This window comes from Narcine bancroftii, chromosome 9 (genome assembly GCF_036971445.1).
Source record: "Narcine bancroftii isolate sNarBan1 chromosome 9, sNarBan1.hap1, whole genome shotgun sequence".
Classification (NCBI taxonomy): domain Eukaryota; kingdom Metazoa; phylum Chordata; class Chondrichthyes; order Torpediniformes; family Narcinidae; genus Narcine; species Narcine bancroftii.
Genome location: NC_091477.1, coordinates 109,955,272 through 109,970,534, shown reverse-complemented (window position 1 = coordinate 109,970,534; position 15,263 = coordinate 109,955,272). Strand labels below are relative to the sequence as shown.

At 42.4% G+C, this 15,263-nt stretch overlaps 1 long non-coding RNA gene across 1 annotated transcript in view; it reads left to right on the top strand.

The window, feature by feature from the left end:
• Positions 1 to 379: 379 nt before the first annotated feature.
• LOC138742624 (uncharacterized) overlaps positions 380 to 15,263 on the top strand; it is a 78,220-nt gene continuing 63,336 nt past the window's right edge. Inside the window, exon 1 of the long non-coding RNA XR_011344290.1 lies at positions 380 to 555. This is a non-coding gene — a long non-coding RNA (uncharacterized lncRNA). The remainder of the gene's footprint in view (positions 556 to 15,263) is intronic.

Genomic DNA, 15,263 nt, shown 5'->3' with positions numbered 1-15,263 from the left:
CATGTCTGACAGGAGTGCCCAATTCATGTCAAGCCTGTGGACAGCAATGCCATCCTTCTTGAAACCAAGTGGCACCACACAACTGCATACATAGAATTTCCTGTTGAAGATATTTTGGTGAATTGCCTGTTGAAGATATTTTGGTGAATTGCTGTTTTGTACTTTATAAACGATGTTCATTATAGACTTAGCACCATGGTGGGAGATGGAGGAAAGAAATGGATGGAGGTTTGAATGCCACATTTTCAGCATCTGAAATGCTTTATTTTCCCAGAGACAGGATTTAGCTGTAATATACTGTACATTGACAGTGAGTTAGACAAAAAGCCTACAATCTGGAAATAAACAGTCTTCTTTCATTTTATCCATTTCCAGAATGAGAACACAGATGAGCGGGCCCCTTCCAAGATGCAAATCTTCTAATCCCTAATTGCCTATGATAATTCAGAGGTGATCTAACTTCCCAAACCACTGAAGAATCTCTGGTGATGGTACTCCCATAGATGTGGTCAGATCGGGAGTTCCAGGCATCAAAACATGAGAAGTCATTTCCAGGTGAGGATGGTGTCTGAGCACAAGGGGAGCCTGCAGCAGGTAGTATCCACATTAGTGTATTCTTTGTCCTCCTTGATGATCAGGGTCACAGCTTTGAAGGTGCTGTCATTATCAGCCCACACTAGTTTTTCCAGATTCCTGATGAAGGTTTTAGGCCCAAAACATTGGCTTTTACTTCCTATGGATGCTGTGTGACCTGCTGAGTTTCTCTAGCACTTTTGCATAAGTCACTTGCCTGCTTTATGTGAACTGTTTTGTCCTGGATGATATAAAGTTTCTCCAAATGTTGTGAGGGAATTGGAGAGTGTTTGCAATTGTTACCTGGACCCAGTACAACGGTACCCCAATACCAAATGAGCAAAGAGAACAGATTTTAGGTGTATGCCTCATGTGAATATATACCTGATATATGATAAAACCATGAAAATGAGTCAGAAAATGGGAACCTATCTTATCTGAAGGTTGACTTATATACTGAAATATACGATAATTCATTGCAACAGATATTTCATTTTTGTATTACAGAAATGACTTTAGATGATTGAATAAAGGTCCTAAATATACAAAGCTGAGTATTATAGAACATAGAATATAGAACACTACAGCAGTGCAGGCCTTTCAGCCCTTGATGTTGTGCCAACCTATATATTCTTACCAGGAAGGCCTTCTTAACTATCCTATCAACCTGTGTGGAAATATTAGGAGATTAATGGATTTGGACCCCAATTCTTCCACACTATTATGTATCGTCTTATTGCAAAAATAGGAGTTGTATCCGATGTACCATAGGTGAAGACTTTCATCTAACTCAAATATTTAGTTAGCCCACTGATAGGTTTTCTGGAGGATTTGTACTCCAGAATTGAGGAGTTGAATCTACATTGCAGTCAGTGTGTAGGAAGAGCTTAATTTTTCAAAGGTTCTCATGAATCATCTTAGCCTCCAGACTGTATTAAAACATTTGACATTCAAATGTCAGAGCTGCACCATCGAGTTAATCTGATTTGAATTAAAGAACATTGGAAAATCACAAGGAATTAGTGGATGCAATACTAATCTGTTCTTCACACAATGCCTGGCGTGGATTCCAATGTTCTTGACAGACGTAACAAATATAATCAGCTACATACTGTAGGTGGATTTGTCAGTTATAAATGAAAGTGCTATTAATCCAAACAGGGACAAATGAATGAAACAAATATTTGCCATAATATTGAATATCTGTCATAAGTCTGTCTTTCTCTGGTCCTCAGGGTCTTTTTCTTGCTGCTGGTTTTTCTCCAAGCAGGCTTCGGAGATATTTATTTTTCAAAGCTTTAGGTGCGTGATCGTATCTGTCTCGTCTCATCTCTACATTCAATGGCACAAAGTGATTTGCAACATTCAAATTCATAGCAGGCATTTGAAGAGTTGAGAGAATTAATTGCACTTATTTTTGTGTGGACTCAAAATATTATTATGTTTGGGACTGGATTGTTTGCAAAAAGAATTGCCAAATTGGTCAAAAGAAAGTGTGGTGTTAGGAACTCTCTGAGTCTGAGGCCCACGTTTCTGCATTGTCTCAATGATTCAGGTGAAGGGCACCATCTGAGTTCTTTCTTGGATGGTGGCTGCATTCACAGTAAGATTGCTGGCGGATTGTCAGAGACCTGTCGAGTTGACTGCAGGAGCTTGCAAGATTCTGTCTCTATACGGTTGTGAAAATCAGATCACAACCTCTACTCCAGAGGTGAATGAGCTCAACAAGAGTGTGATGACACCATGCGGATTAGGTGACAGGCACAGGCCAAGGCCGGATAAAAGTCCTCCTTCGATCTCATTTTAATCCAGCTCGAGCGCTGGTCCCTGTCGCATGTGAGCAGCTTGTAGCTCTTCAGGATAGAGTTAAGCCATCAGGGAGCAGCTTGATGTCCTCATGGTGCAGAGTAATGAGATTCGTTAGCAGACTGCTTCTCTCAACAGATACAGCGATGCTGCCTGTAATCAGCTCATCATTCCACAGGAACAAAGGAATGTTATTTGTCAACATCAGGCGGAGGCTGAGTGGAAGCAGATTATTCTCTGAGAGCGCGATTCCATGGGCGAGTAGATCACTTGTCTGGAAGAGGTGCAACTCGCATCCCTCTTCCCCGTTAACAGATTCCTTCTCAGAATGTACAGAGAGCGGACTCCAAGAAGTGTCGAGGGAAGCAAAATACCTTTGCCTTGGGATCTGTGATCAGCTTCAGGTACAGAGGTAGAATCAGCGATTGAGTGGCCTGAATGCTGGCAGTTTGTAACGTCTTTATTTACCCATTTCCCCCGGAGATCGCCTGGAACCCAAGTTCAGGTTACTGACATGACAGAAGTGTTGGGAGTAACTCCGCAGGTCATATAGCATGTATAGGGGGTAAAAAAGGGATATAACCAACATTTTGGGCCTGGGCCCCAGTTCAAGGTAGCAAAGATTAGGCAGGCACCTGAATATAAATTGGGAGGAGAGGAGGAAAGAAGGAGCAGGGGGGAGGTGCACTGGCCAACAGGCAAGAGGTAGGATATGGGTGGGAGAGCAGGGATAGGGAAAGAGAGAGAGGTGGGCGAGAGGTCAAATGGAAATTGGAGAAGTGGATATCAATGCCATCCAGTTGGAGAGTGCCCAGTCAGAATATTAGGTGCTGTTTGTCCAATTCAGGTTCCTATATGCTTTTTGCTCATACCTTGATGAATGGCTCAGCCCCAAAGTATTGTTTATATTCCTTTGCTATCTATAGACCTTACATGAGCTGATGAGTTTTCCCGGCACTTTTACAATCACATTGACTTCCGACTTTTCTGTTTGACTCATGTTACTGACATCAGGAAGAGCACCTACCTATGCCCCACATCCAACCATCTGAGTCTTCCTTTAGCTGAACCTGGGTAGTAATCTGAAATCATTCCAAGAAGTCACCCCAAGTATAAGAATGGGTGAGCTACTGGTGGAAACATGCTAGAGTGGTGAACAGAGACATAGTGGGCTCTGCAGTGTCCTACCGCTTGATCCTAATGCCAACTACTCCAATACAAGCTTTAAATAGCCTTTAACAGTTTTTAAAAATCCAGCAATTGTGGTGTCTGTGCCCAAGATGGTGGCACCTGAGCTGCGCAGTGGTCACGAAGGGTTGCAAACTCTGTGGGAGCAGAAGACTGGTGCAGGACACCAGAAATATGGAGAACACTCCCCATTGAGAAAAAGCATAGACAACCCTGCAGGGAAGGCGACCACAATAGCAATGGTTCAGTGGGTAAGAGACCCACACAGTCTGTGGGCTGCTGGAGACTGGCTCATGGGAACCAGGTATCTGAACCAGAATTTGAGAGGGTGCTGAGGGCAAAAAGGGCGCCTGAAGGTGCTTGGGCACTGGTAGCTTCCTGATCATATCAGAGGTTTGGTTCTGGAGCTCAGGTTGCCAATGGATCGAACAGGTGTCTGAGCAGCTGCCCTGGAAGCAGATCCATGGACGCTCAGTGATTGTGAAGGGACTCTCTTTTGCTTCTCTTTCTCCTTCTGTAAAGGTCGTCATCAGTGCTAATAGTGACTCTTTGCTTGTGTTATGGCAGGTTAAAAACTTCTGTGTCTATTACATTTTTGTATCATTATATGACAATCAAGGGAATCGTGAATCTTAAATCTTGATATGAATGTAGCCACGAAAAGTGATAGAGCAGCTGCCAAATCACAGTCTGACAAAGAACACTCTGACTTAAGGCATCAAAAGACATCTACGATGCTGTTAGATGAGAAATACATATCCTCCAATGTGCAAGAGAAAGGCGTGCTGGTGTACATGCCTGGCAGAATTAAAGCAAGATGAACAGTTACAAGGAATGTTGGTTTTCAATAGATATTGAGACGCTGGTTAAGAATCAAAAGGAGGTGCATGGCAGGTATTGACAGCAAGGAACAAGTGAGATACTTGAGGAGTATAAGAAGTGCAAGAAAACACAAGAAGCAAATCAAGAGGGTATTTGGTTGCTCTGGCACATAAGGTGAAAGAAAATCCAAGGGCTTCTATAGATATATTAAGAACAAAAGTAGAGCAAGGAACAAAATTGGTCCTCTTGAAGATCAGAGTATCATCTGTATATGGAAACAAAACAGAAGGGGGAGATCTTAAATTGTTTTACATCTGTATTTACTCATTTCGTGGAATCCAGAGTCTATAGAGGTGAAGCAAAACAACTGTGTGATCATAGACCCTCTACAGATTACAGAGGAGGAAGTGATTGTTGTCTTGAGGCAAATAAAGGTGGATAAATTCACAGGGCCTGACAAAATGTTTCCTCAGACCTTGAGAAAGGCTCGTGCAGAAATTCCAGGGATCCTAGCAGAGGTATTTAAAACATCCTTAGGCACAGGTGAGATGCTGGAGGATTGGAGGATAGCAAAAGACCTGTGTCTTGTTCCACTGTTTAAGAAAGGCTGCAGAATAATCCACAAAAGTATAGGCTGGTGGGCAAGTTCCCAGAAGATATTCTAAGAGACTGCATATATAAGTAGTTGGATAGACAAGGACTGATTAGCAGGCTTTGTGCCTGCCAGGTCATATCTCACCAATCTTATTGAGTTTTTTGAGGAAGTTACCAGGAAAGTTGATGAAGGAAATGCAGTGAATGTTGTCATCTGCATGGACTTTAGTAAGACCTTTCATTAGATCCCACATGCGAGGTTGGTCAAGAAGATTCAGTCACTTGGTATTCAAGATTAGATTGGATTAGACATTAGACCCATTCAAGCTGCCATGTAAAATGAGGTTAGCGGGGGAATTAGCACGGTTAGCACCCCACTCATGCGGCAGCTTGAAAGGGTCCGACCCAGTCAGCGTGATCCAACTACAGCTGGATCCCTGACCTACCTCAGAGGTAGTCAGGGAATGCAGTTAAACTTAACCAGGATGCATCCTCTGGAAGCTTTAACAGAAAAATGGCCAACCTAGTTTACTCCTGTGACGTCAGCGCTTGTGTGCTGGCATCACAGGGAAACCTCTGGGTGAAGTGCCTGCCACGAACGGGAGGGGAGATAGGGGTTGCTGCCGCATGGCCTGGGGTGGGGGGGGGAGGTGTGGAGAGGTCACTGCCGTGAAGGGGAGAGAGAGGGGCCACAATAGGGGGGGAGTGAGGTTGCTGCCATGGGGGGAGAGGGATTGATGCTGGGGGTGTGCCACAATCAGCAGGAGAGGGGTTGCTGCCGCGGGGGTAGAGAGGAGAGTGGTCACTGCCGCAAGGGGAGAGAGGAGAGGGGTCACTGCCATGGGGGGGAAGAGTGGGGGGCCGTGAACTTCCGCTGTTGCTGCAATCGCCATTCCGGTTGTGACAGCTCAACGTTTTCAGCAGCAGGACGTTGCTGGGGGGTGGGAGTTGATTGACAGTGGGTGTTACGACTGATGGGGGGAGGGTGGAGACTGAAGGCCAGCGGGGGGGGGTCAGAGGATACTTACCAATAGTTCCCGTGAATGCGTGACGTGTCACTTCCCATGTCATCATAGGGGCGGGATCTCTTTTAAGTTGCTGGGTTGGCGATTTAATTGATTGGTCCACCTGCAGCTTAAAAGGTGCTGGAAGCACCTTTGCCCCAATAATCACACCTGGGTCCCAGGGGGGATTCCCAGGAGCTGCAGCTTAAAAGTGCCTATCGGCTTTGTGGGAGAAGTGGTGTACCTCAGGGATCAGTGCAGGGTCCATTGCTATTTGTAATCTATATCAATGATCTGGAAGATAATGCAGAGTTGCAGGTCACAGTGGACAGTGAGGAAGATTTCCAGAACTTGCAGTGGGATCTGGACCAGCTAGAAAAATGGGGTGTAAAATAGCAGATGGAATTTAATTCAGACAAGTGTGAGGTGTTGCACTTTGGGTAGACAAACTATGGTAGGACACCTGGTAAACAGTAAGGAACTGCAGAATGTGGCAGAACAGAAAGATCTGGGAATTCAGATACATAATTTCTTAAAGTGGTGTCACATGTAGATGGGGCTTTAAAAAGAACTTTTGGCACAATGGCTTTCATAACCATCCATCATGTGGTTGGAAGTGAGATTGTTCATTGATGGTTATACAGTATTCAATTACAATGATTTCCAAGTAGAGAAAATCCAAACAATAATCTTGCACAGAAAATACTTGACCAAGTCTCCTGCCAACAATATCCTGAGGGTTACCATTCACCACAAATGTCAATGGGACCAGTAATAAATACTTTGATGATGTCATGTTATCCACCAAAAACATGTGCTCCCTCCAACTTTCCACATTGGGTAAAATAGGTGAACCCAGATAGACACCAGATACTTTCAAGTTTACTCGAACAAAACCTGCCAACATTTGGTGATGTCTACCAGGCATTAGGCCATGAACAGCAGATGCATGGGAAAATCTCTCTCGATGGATTCCTTGTCAGGTTACACACAATCCTAATGAGAAAGTATATCACTGGTTGTAGGAACATAGGAAGTAGGAACAGGAGTAGGCCAAAAATGGCCCATCGAGCCTGCTCCTCCATTCAATACGATCATTGCTGATCTAATTTATGACCTAACTCCACCTACCTGCCTTCTCCCCAGATCCCCTAATTCCAGGAGTAATCCTGGAACTCTTCAATCAGCAGAAAAATAGGATTATCATCACTTGAAGAACCGCAGAGTGAAAATAAACATTGGTCCTCATCTTGCAAATGAATAATTAATATGTCCTACAGCACTATCTTGTCCTTCTTGACCTAAAGAGATCAGTTTTCTTCCTTGAGATTTTTGTTCAGGACCAAGTTTAAAAGAAAAAAGATAAGAGGAAGATTTGCGATGAATAGCATAGCATTCCCACTCTTAAGATTGATCAAAAAAGGACCGTTATCATATAACATGAGGCTGAAAATTATTAGTTTCAGTTCAGTCCATTCTTTATAGAACCCGAAGAGGTCACTTCAACTCCATTAGTCTCTGAAATCAGAAAACAAAAAACATATTCTAGCACTTTCCATCAACTCAGTTTGGAAACTTTGCTGACATTATTTATAATTTCATGACATGCACATGACAATAAATTCTGAATTTGACTTAATGAATTGTTTCACTGGTTGGCCTTTAGATTGGAGGTAGATACTGACATGATATTATTGGAGCTGATGGGGAGCTGGGGTAGTATTTGAATAAGTGGAGGGGGACCTGTTGAAATTTTGGGAAACCCAGTAGGACAGTTTTTTTTTCCCTGAATGCCTTGCAGAGTCTAATGGCAGGCAGCTGACTGTGAAAGGTGGTCATTGGCTGGAAAGCCGGTTTATCCGGTGATAACTCAGATAGCTGCATGAGAAGGTCACGGCAGATATTTTGGAGCGATTCTGGAGCCCAGGGTTGTCCAGATCACAGGAATTTATGATACAATTCATTTTCAGGTTAAGTTCTGATTGCTCAATGGGGGAAGAGTCTCCGATCAAGTGGTGGAAGATCTGTCCAATGTCCTAAATGCCATGGGATCGAGTTGGGAGGAGGGGTGTTGTGCAGGGTGGTTCCAGATCCAATGGCTTTGGAGATTTCCTAATGGAAAGGGTTTATAGGAGTATCACAATAAGCTATTCAATCCCTCACATCACAATACTGTGACAGAAAATAGATATATTTTTGGGAGATAAATTGGGACAGGTTTTTTAGTGTAGGTCACATACAAACACTTTAAAACTGATTTTAGTTAAAATACTGGAGCTCTGCTAATGGTAGACATGTCAGCACCAAAGCCTTTGCAGAAGCTTTGGAGAGTGCCCAAGAGACTTCACTAATGGATTGTTGTTTACAAAAGGCAACAGATGAAAGAGCTTGTCGGAGCCGCAGATTGTCTGGAGCTGTTTTCAGAGGGTCATGTGGTTTTGCAAGCAGAGAGAGGAAAACAGGCTTTCTCTCAGAGAGAGATAGAGAGAGAGAGAGAGAGAGTGGCATAAATCAGTTCTACAGTGTTACTGTCAGCAACAGCAGCTGGGACTGGAACAGGACAAGCTGGCAAGCTTGTGGAAGACCCCATTTGGAAGATGGGTTGTGAGTGCTTAGTTCAGCCTGGTCAAAGCCCTTGTGGTTCATGCAGGAGGAGAAGACTGGCTGTCTTATGTTTCACTTGGAATAAGTGAAACAAAAAGGAACTCTGTGGTGACCTGAAAGAAAGAGGGTATCATCTGGAGAACCCTGAGGGGGCAAATTTCGTCAGCAAGACACTGAAGTGGCTGATTAAAAAGGAGTCAGTTGTGGGTGTCCTGGAAAAACAAATCTCTGAAAACCGACAAGAACCTGCTAGAGCAGCAAGTTCCAGTCCAAAATTGAAACTGAATTTATATCAAAAAGAATTTGTAAAAATTGCATTAGCAGTTACAAGAAAATGTATAGCAGTGACATGGAAATCGGATTCTCATTTAGGTTTGGGAAGAGGGCATGCAGAAATCCATAGCTGTATACCTCTTAAGAAGATTAGATATAACTTAAGAAATAAATATGATACATTTTTGAAAATTTGGTGCCCATATTTACATATTGTAAGTATAAATTTATAAATGGCTTTCTCTAGACCTCATGAAACCTTGTAAATTCCTTGGAATAAATTAGCAAATAAAACTAAAGAAGGTTAAAATTGAGTGAAAGGCATTGGCCCCTTGACAAACAGGTCTGCTCTTTTATATTTCTTTATTATTTCTATTTTTTCTTTCTTCTTTCTTCCTTTTCTATCCTTATTGGGGTTACTTTTGGGGGGGGAAGGGGGTTGGTGGGGTTTTTGTTTTCTATCATTATTTTTTGGGGGTTTTATAAAACCATCATGTATAATGGAATTGATATGACTATATCATTATATTTTGACTTTTGATATGAAAAAATGTATGGAAAATTCAAATAAAATATTCATTAAAAAAACACAAAAGCTCTGTAGAAACTTGACAAGTCTGGCAGCGCTCCTTATGTAGCAAAGATATATGACTAACATTTCGGGCCTGGGGCCTTCATCAAGGTGTGAGCAAAAAAGCAGGCAAGCACCTGAATAAAATGGTGAGGGGAGTGGCAGGTGGAAGAGCACATGCCCACAGGAAAGAGGTCATAGATGGATATGGGTGGGAGGGCAGAAGAGAAAAATGTTGGGAAGTGATGGGGGGAGGGGATGGTTCTCTGAATGGAGAGAATAGGGGATTGGGAGATGGATGAGCGGAGGGGTAGGGAAGGAGAGAGAGAGATGGAGGTGAGGGGAACAGAAACTACAGAATTCGATGTTAATGGCATCTGGCTGGAATGTGGTCAGGTGAAAAATGAGGTGTTGCTCCTCCAATTTCTAGGTGGCCTTGTTTTGGTAATGCTTGAGGCCATGGACAGACATGCCTTTACATAAGAGTGGGGTGCAGAATTGAAATTAATATTTATTGTTCATTAACTCAGAAGGGAGTGGAAGCTGCAAGCTCTTTCATCGATTGCTTTCAAAATAGAGGTCAATAAATTTCTAGATAGTAAAGAAGTCAAAGGATGTATAGATAGGACAGGAAATGTGATGTAGAAGAGCCATGAGTTTATTGAACTGTCCAGCAGATTCTAGGGCTGAATATCCTGTCTCATTTTCTTATGTTCTTACATTTTCCACCACCATCCCCTTTCTTTGCTTTTGTTTACTTATAAACTAAAAAGCATCTTTCCAGCTATTGACCTGAAATAGAAATGCAACCTAATCCATTAGATCATTTTGGAAAATATATGTTTTTGTTAAAAATTCAAAATATTTAGAAAATATACTTTACTTTCAACTTGAGATCAGTTTATGGGGGGAAAAATGCAGGCAGGCACCTGAATAAAAGGGTGGGGGGAGGAGAGGAGAGGATAAGAGGGAGGAAGGCACAGGGGGAATAGCACAGGCAACCAGGCAAGAGGCCATAGGTGGATCCAGATGGGAGAGTAGAAAAGAAAATGGTCGGGGAGGGGGTAGCTCTCTGAATAGAGAGGGAAGAGAAAGGTTGGGGAGATGGAGGAAAGGGAAAGAGAGTGATTCAGAAAAGAGAAGGAGATGTTAATGCTGCCTTGTTAGGGAGTGCCCAGACAGTATCTTCTGTGGCATGCTACATTGACCTGCTGAGTTTTCTCCTGCACTTTTGTGTATTTCATTACTTTCAGTCTTTCAGTTAAAATTCAACATATGCATAAAATATCATTAACCACTGGAAGTGCTGGAAATACCCCTCAGGTCAGGCAGCATCTGTGGAGAGAGCAACAGTGTTAACATTCAGATCCATGAAGAGGAAAAGTGAGAAAACAAGTGTTTCAAGCTGTGAACAAAGGGAATATCTGTAATAGGGTGGAGACCATGGTTGCCCAGATGAACCGATGCTTTTGGAGCTGTCTAGTAATATTTAAATAATGGCATTAAGAGAGTGAATGAAAAGCAAAAGAACTTGGTCGAACAAGGAGAGTTAGAAGTTGTCGGAAACCTGACATAAAAGAGAATGGTGGAAACAGCCAGCAGATTAGACTACATTAGAAGAGAGAGGAAAAGGAGATCAAATAGATAAAATGGATGACTGTATCTTAGAACTGGCCAATTTACAGAAGAAAATAATAGGAGCTGGTGTAGGCCATCTGGCCCATCATGCCTGCCTCACCATTCAATTAGTTTGTCTTCCTTAAAAAGGTAAGATAGAGACATGTATCATTGATCTGATGAATTGAGTTTGAATCCACCAGGGAACTTCATAACAAACTTGGATCTAAAAATAACATCAAGAACTACCTAACTCTCCTTCAGGGAAGGAAGCTACCCCTTTAAGTATTTCTCGCCTATAAAATCAAGTTTATTGTCATATGTACCAAGGTACAGTAAAACCCCTGGTATCCAGAATTCAAACAATTGGCAGCCTCAAGCAACTGGCAAAAAAAAAATCGAGGAAAATAAATTTAAAAATTAAAATAAGTAAGAATAAAATAATAGGTTAAATATGTAAGTTTAAAATTGTAAAAGTAAATGTTCTCTGAAGTAACACGTAAACCTTTGGTGAAGATGGGAGCAAATATTCAGCCAGAGGGTTGCATGGATAGTGCTTTGCCCATAGCAACTGTTTGAATAAAGTTGTGTGAAACAGCTGCTATGAGCAAAACACATGTTGAAGAGTTGGTTGATGCCACTTGCCATTGAGGTGACGCTCTTAAAGTATCTCCTTATCCCTGCTTAGTAAGAGTTGCCCCAGTCTGAAACTTTATCTGTAAACTTGATTGGGGGGGGGGGGGGGGTGTAATTATCTATGATGTTATTGTTAGTCTTTCGGGCAGCTCTGAGGAGAGGGAGGAACCTGCAGATGCAGCGATGTTTAAATTTTTTCAAAGAAAGTGACCGAGAATAAAGTCAAATGCTTTAAAGTTTATACATTCATGCAAGTGAAGTTTGTTAGGTGTTAGTATAGTATTTTTGTCTTTTAAACTACTTACTCTTAATGCAAGTGTATTAGTCAAGCATTGTAAGAGAAACTCTCAAGCCACAGTAAAATATATTTATCTGGAATCTACCAAGCCCCATTAGTGCCGTATATCAGGAGTTTTACTGAACAGTGAAAAGATGTGTATTGCATGCAATCCATCTAATCAGTCCATACACGGAACAGCAATAACAACTACAGAATATAGAGTTACTGGTTCAGAGAGAAATCAGTTAGAACAGAGGAAAGGCAACATTATTTTACTGGAGTGAGGGTTTATTCAGGACAATGATATGTGATCCCAAACCAACTGCAATATAGTCGACTTTTAGCTGACCTCTAAAGTACATTGGTAAGCTACTCAGTAGGGGGTAATTACGATGGGTAACAAATCCTAGCCACAGATAACTCTATCCCATAGACCAATAAAAATAAGCAGAGATCTGAAATGTTAGAATTTAAAAAATGTTTCACCCAAATGCAGTATTTTTTTATTTTATTTTTAAAGAAGATTGCAAAATACAAATAATATTTCACTAGCAGATCTCCTGAGGAAGCGGAATACACACCAGTATTTAAAAGTAGATAAATATTTCATAAGAAAGGAATTAAAAGCAAATTGGTATGCTGTCAGGGGATAGAGCTCAATCGTCATGAAGTGCATCAAGAGACTCGTCGTGGGACACGTCAAGCTCCTGCTGCCCCCCGTCAATAGACCCCCTGCAGTTCACATACAGACCCAACTGCTCTATGGACGATGCCTTCTCAACCGCCCTCCATCTAGGCCTCACCCACCTGGAAATTATGTTGAAATTATGTTTATTGACTTTAGCTTGGCGTTCAACACAATCGTACCACAGTACCTGACAAGGAAGTTGAGCCTGCTGGGTCTAAATGCCTCCCTCTGCAATTGGATTCTTGGCTTCCAGTTGGGGAGACCTCAGGCAGTCTGGATCGGAAACAGCACCTCCAAGACCATCACATTGAGCATGGGGTGGGGGGGGATCGAGGCTGTAGGCTTTGTCCACTTCTGTTCCCTCTGCTGACCCATGAATATGCAGCTAAACACAGCTCAAACCACATCATGGCCATGGTGGGCCCGAGGAGTCAGCGTACAGAGATGAGGCGCAGTTGCTAACGGACTGGTGCAGACTCAACAACCTGTATCTGAGCATTATAAAAAACAAAAGAATGATTGTCGACTTCAGGAGGGGCTGGGGGAAACCACGTAAACTGACCATAACTGCTCCACTGTTGAGGTTATCAAGTGTATCAAGTTCCTTGGAGTGCACTTGATGGAGAATCTCACTGGGTCCCTGAACACCAGCTCCATAGCCAAGAAAGCCCTGCAGTGCTTCTACTTCCTGCGAGGGCTGAGGAAAGTTCATCTCCCACCCTCCATCCTCACTACATTCTACAAAGGATGTATCAAGAGCATCCTGTGCAACTGCATCACTTCCTGGTTTGGAAATTATACCTCCTTGGACTGCAAGACCCTGCAGAGGATAGTGAAGTCAGTGGAAAAGACCATTGGGGGCTCTCTTCCTACCATAAAGGACATATAAAAGATTTGATGCAGGTGAAAGGCAAAAAAACATTGTGAAGGACTCCACACACCCTTCATGTAAACTGTTCTTCCTTCTGCCATCTGGTAGGAGGTACTGCAGCAATAGGGCCCTTATGTCCAGATTGGGCAACAGTTTTTTTCCCCCAAGCCATCGGACTTCTGAATTCTGAGAACATTTGTGGATAGGGTACTGTTAATATAATATGTCTTAATATTTTAATGTGTTTAACTTCTATTTTAACTTATATTTATGAAAATATGCTCCATGGTCCTGGAGAAACACTATCTCATCTTTACCGTGCGAGCATGATATGAACAATAAATAAAGATGACTTTTCTCAGGATAATTCGATGCCCACATTCTTCTGTGGTGAAATTCAGGGACCCCTGAAAAGTCACAGTGGATTTTGCCAATGGTCAATTGTATGATGAAGAGTGCAATGTTCGAGGTGCAAATATCTGAAGTATCTTCCTCAAGACATTGTGCATAATTAGTCAGCAGATTGATCACAAAAAGAGGTAAAACTTGTCACTCTCTCTTTTTCAAGTCAGTTTATTTTCATCTGATTGTACGAGTACAGCCTGACGAAACAGCGTTCTCTAGTCTTCATTGCAAAATCAGACATAACACACATACACACAAGCAATACATATGCAGGGCAAGTATTTCATCTATACAAATAAAAAAAATATTGTTTCATGAATATGAGGATCTCGGATGGTTAGTGTGAGCTGTTCTTTTGGTCGTTCAGCATTTTCGCTGTCCCTGGGAAGAAGCTGTTCCTCAGCCTGGTGACGCTGGCTCTGATATTCCTGTATCTCTTTTCCGATGGAGCAGCTGAAAGATGCTGTGTGCGTGGTGGAAATGCCCTCAATGACTTTGCGTCCTCTCTTCAGACAACAATCCTGGGACAAACTTCCTAAGTGGTTTATCTCACTATTTTAACCAAGCATCAAGTTAGCAATAGTTTTAATCCACCAGTAGTAAAACTAAACAAATAGCTTGTCCAATCAAAACACTGTCCTCTCAAGCATTCCTTCCATTACTTCAGCATTGTGGGAATACTTAGATTTACTTATTATTGTCACATGTACCAAGATGGAGTAAAAGGCTTTCTTTGGTTTGGCATTCAAAGACTAGCAACGAATAGTAATACTCTGCTGCCATTTTGGAAAAAAATGAAAAGAAAGAACAAGATGAAAGTCCCTTCAGAGATGGAATGGTTGAGGATCACACTGCTCCACCCTGTGTGGTCCCCTCTCCCGCTGTATCCATTTTCCCCTGATACACACTATCAATGACTCTAAAGACTGAGTGAGGAATGATAGGCTTTAAAACACATTAGATTTCGGCTGGCCCAATTCCATGTGCTCGAATGAATGGAAGAGGGCAGGGAGGTCGACTTTTATGGCCAGGTCACAAGGGGAGGATTTACGGGGTCGAGCCATCAGTGGCGGGCCAGCCACTTATGTACAGAGCAGCAGCAGTATATACATGTCACTACACCCCCTTCCACATTATACCACCATCAGGCATTGTTTCTCAAACACTTTCTTAAATCGGAACCATGTAGTGCTCTGAAGCCTTGTGTATGTTTGGCCTGCTAAAGGCAGACCATTGTTGCTGCAAGTTGTCGATCAGTGAGGGGCCTGCGGTCGTCGAGTTCGTCATTGCTAGACATCAAAACTGGAATATGAGACTGGGTGGATCTGGTT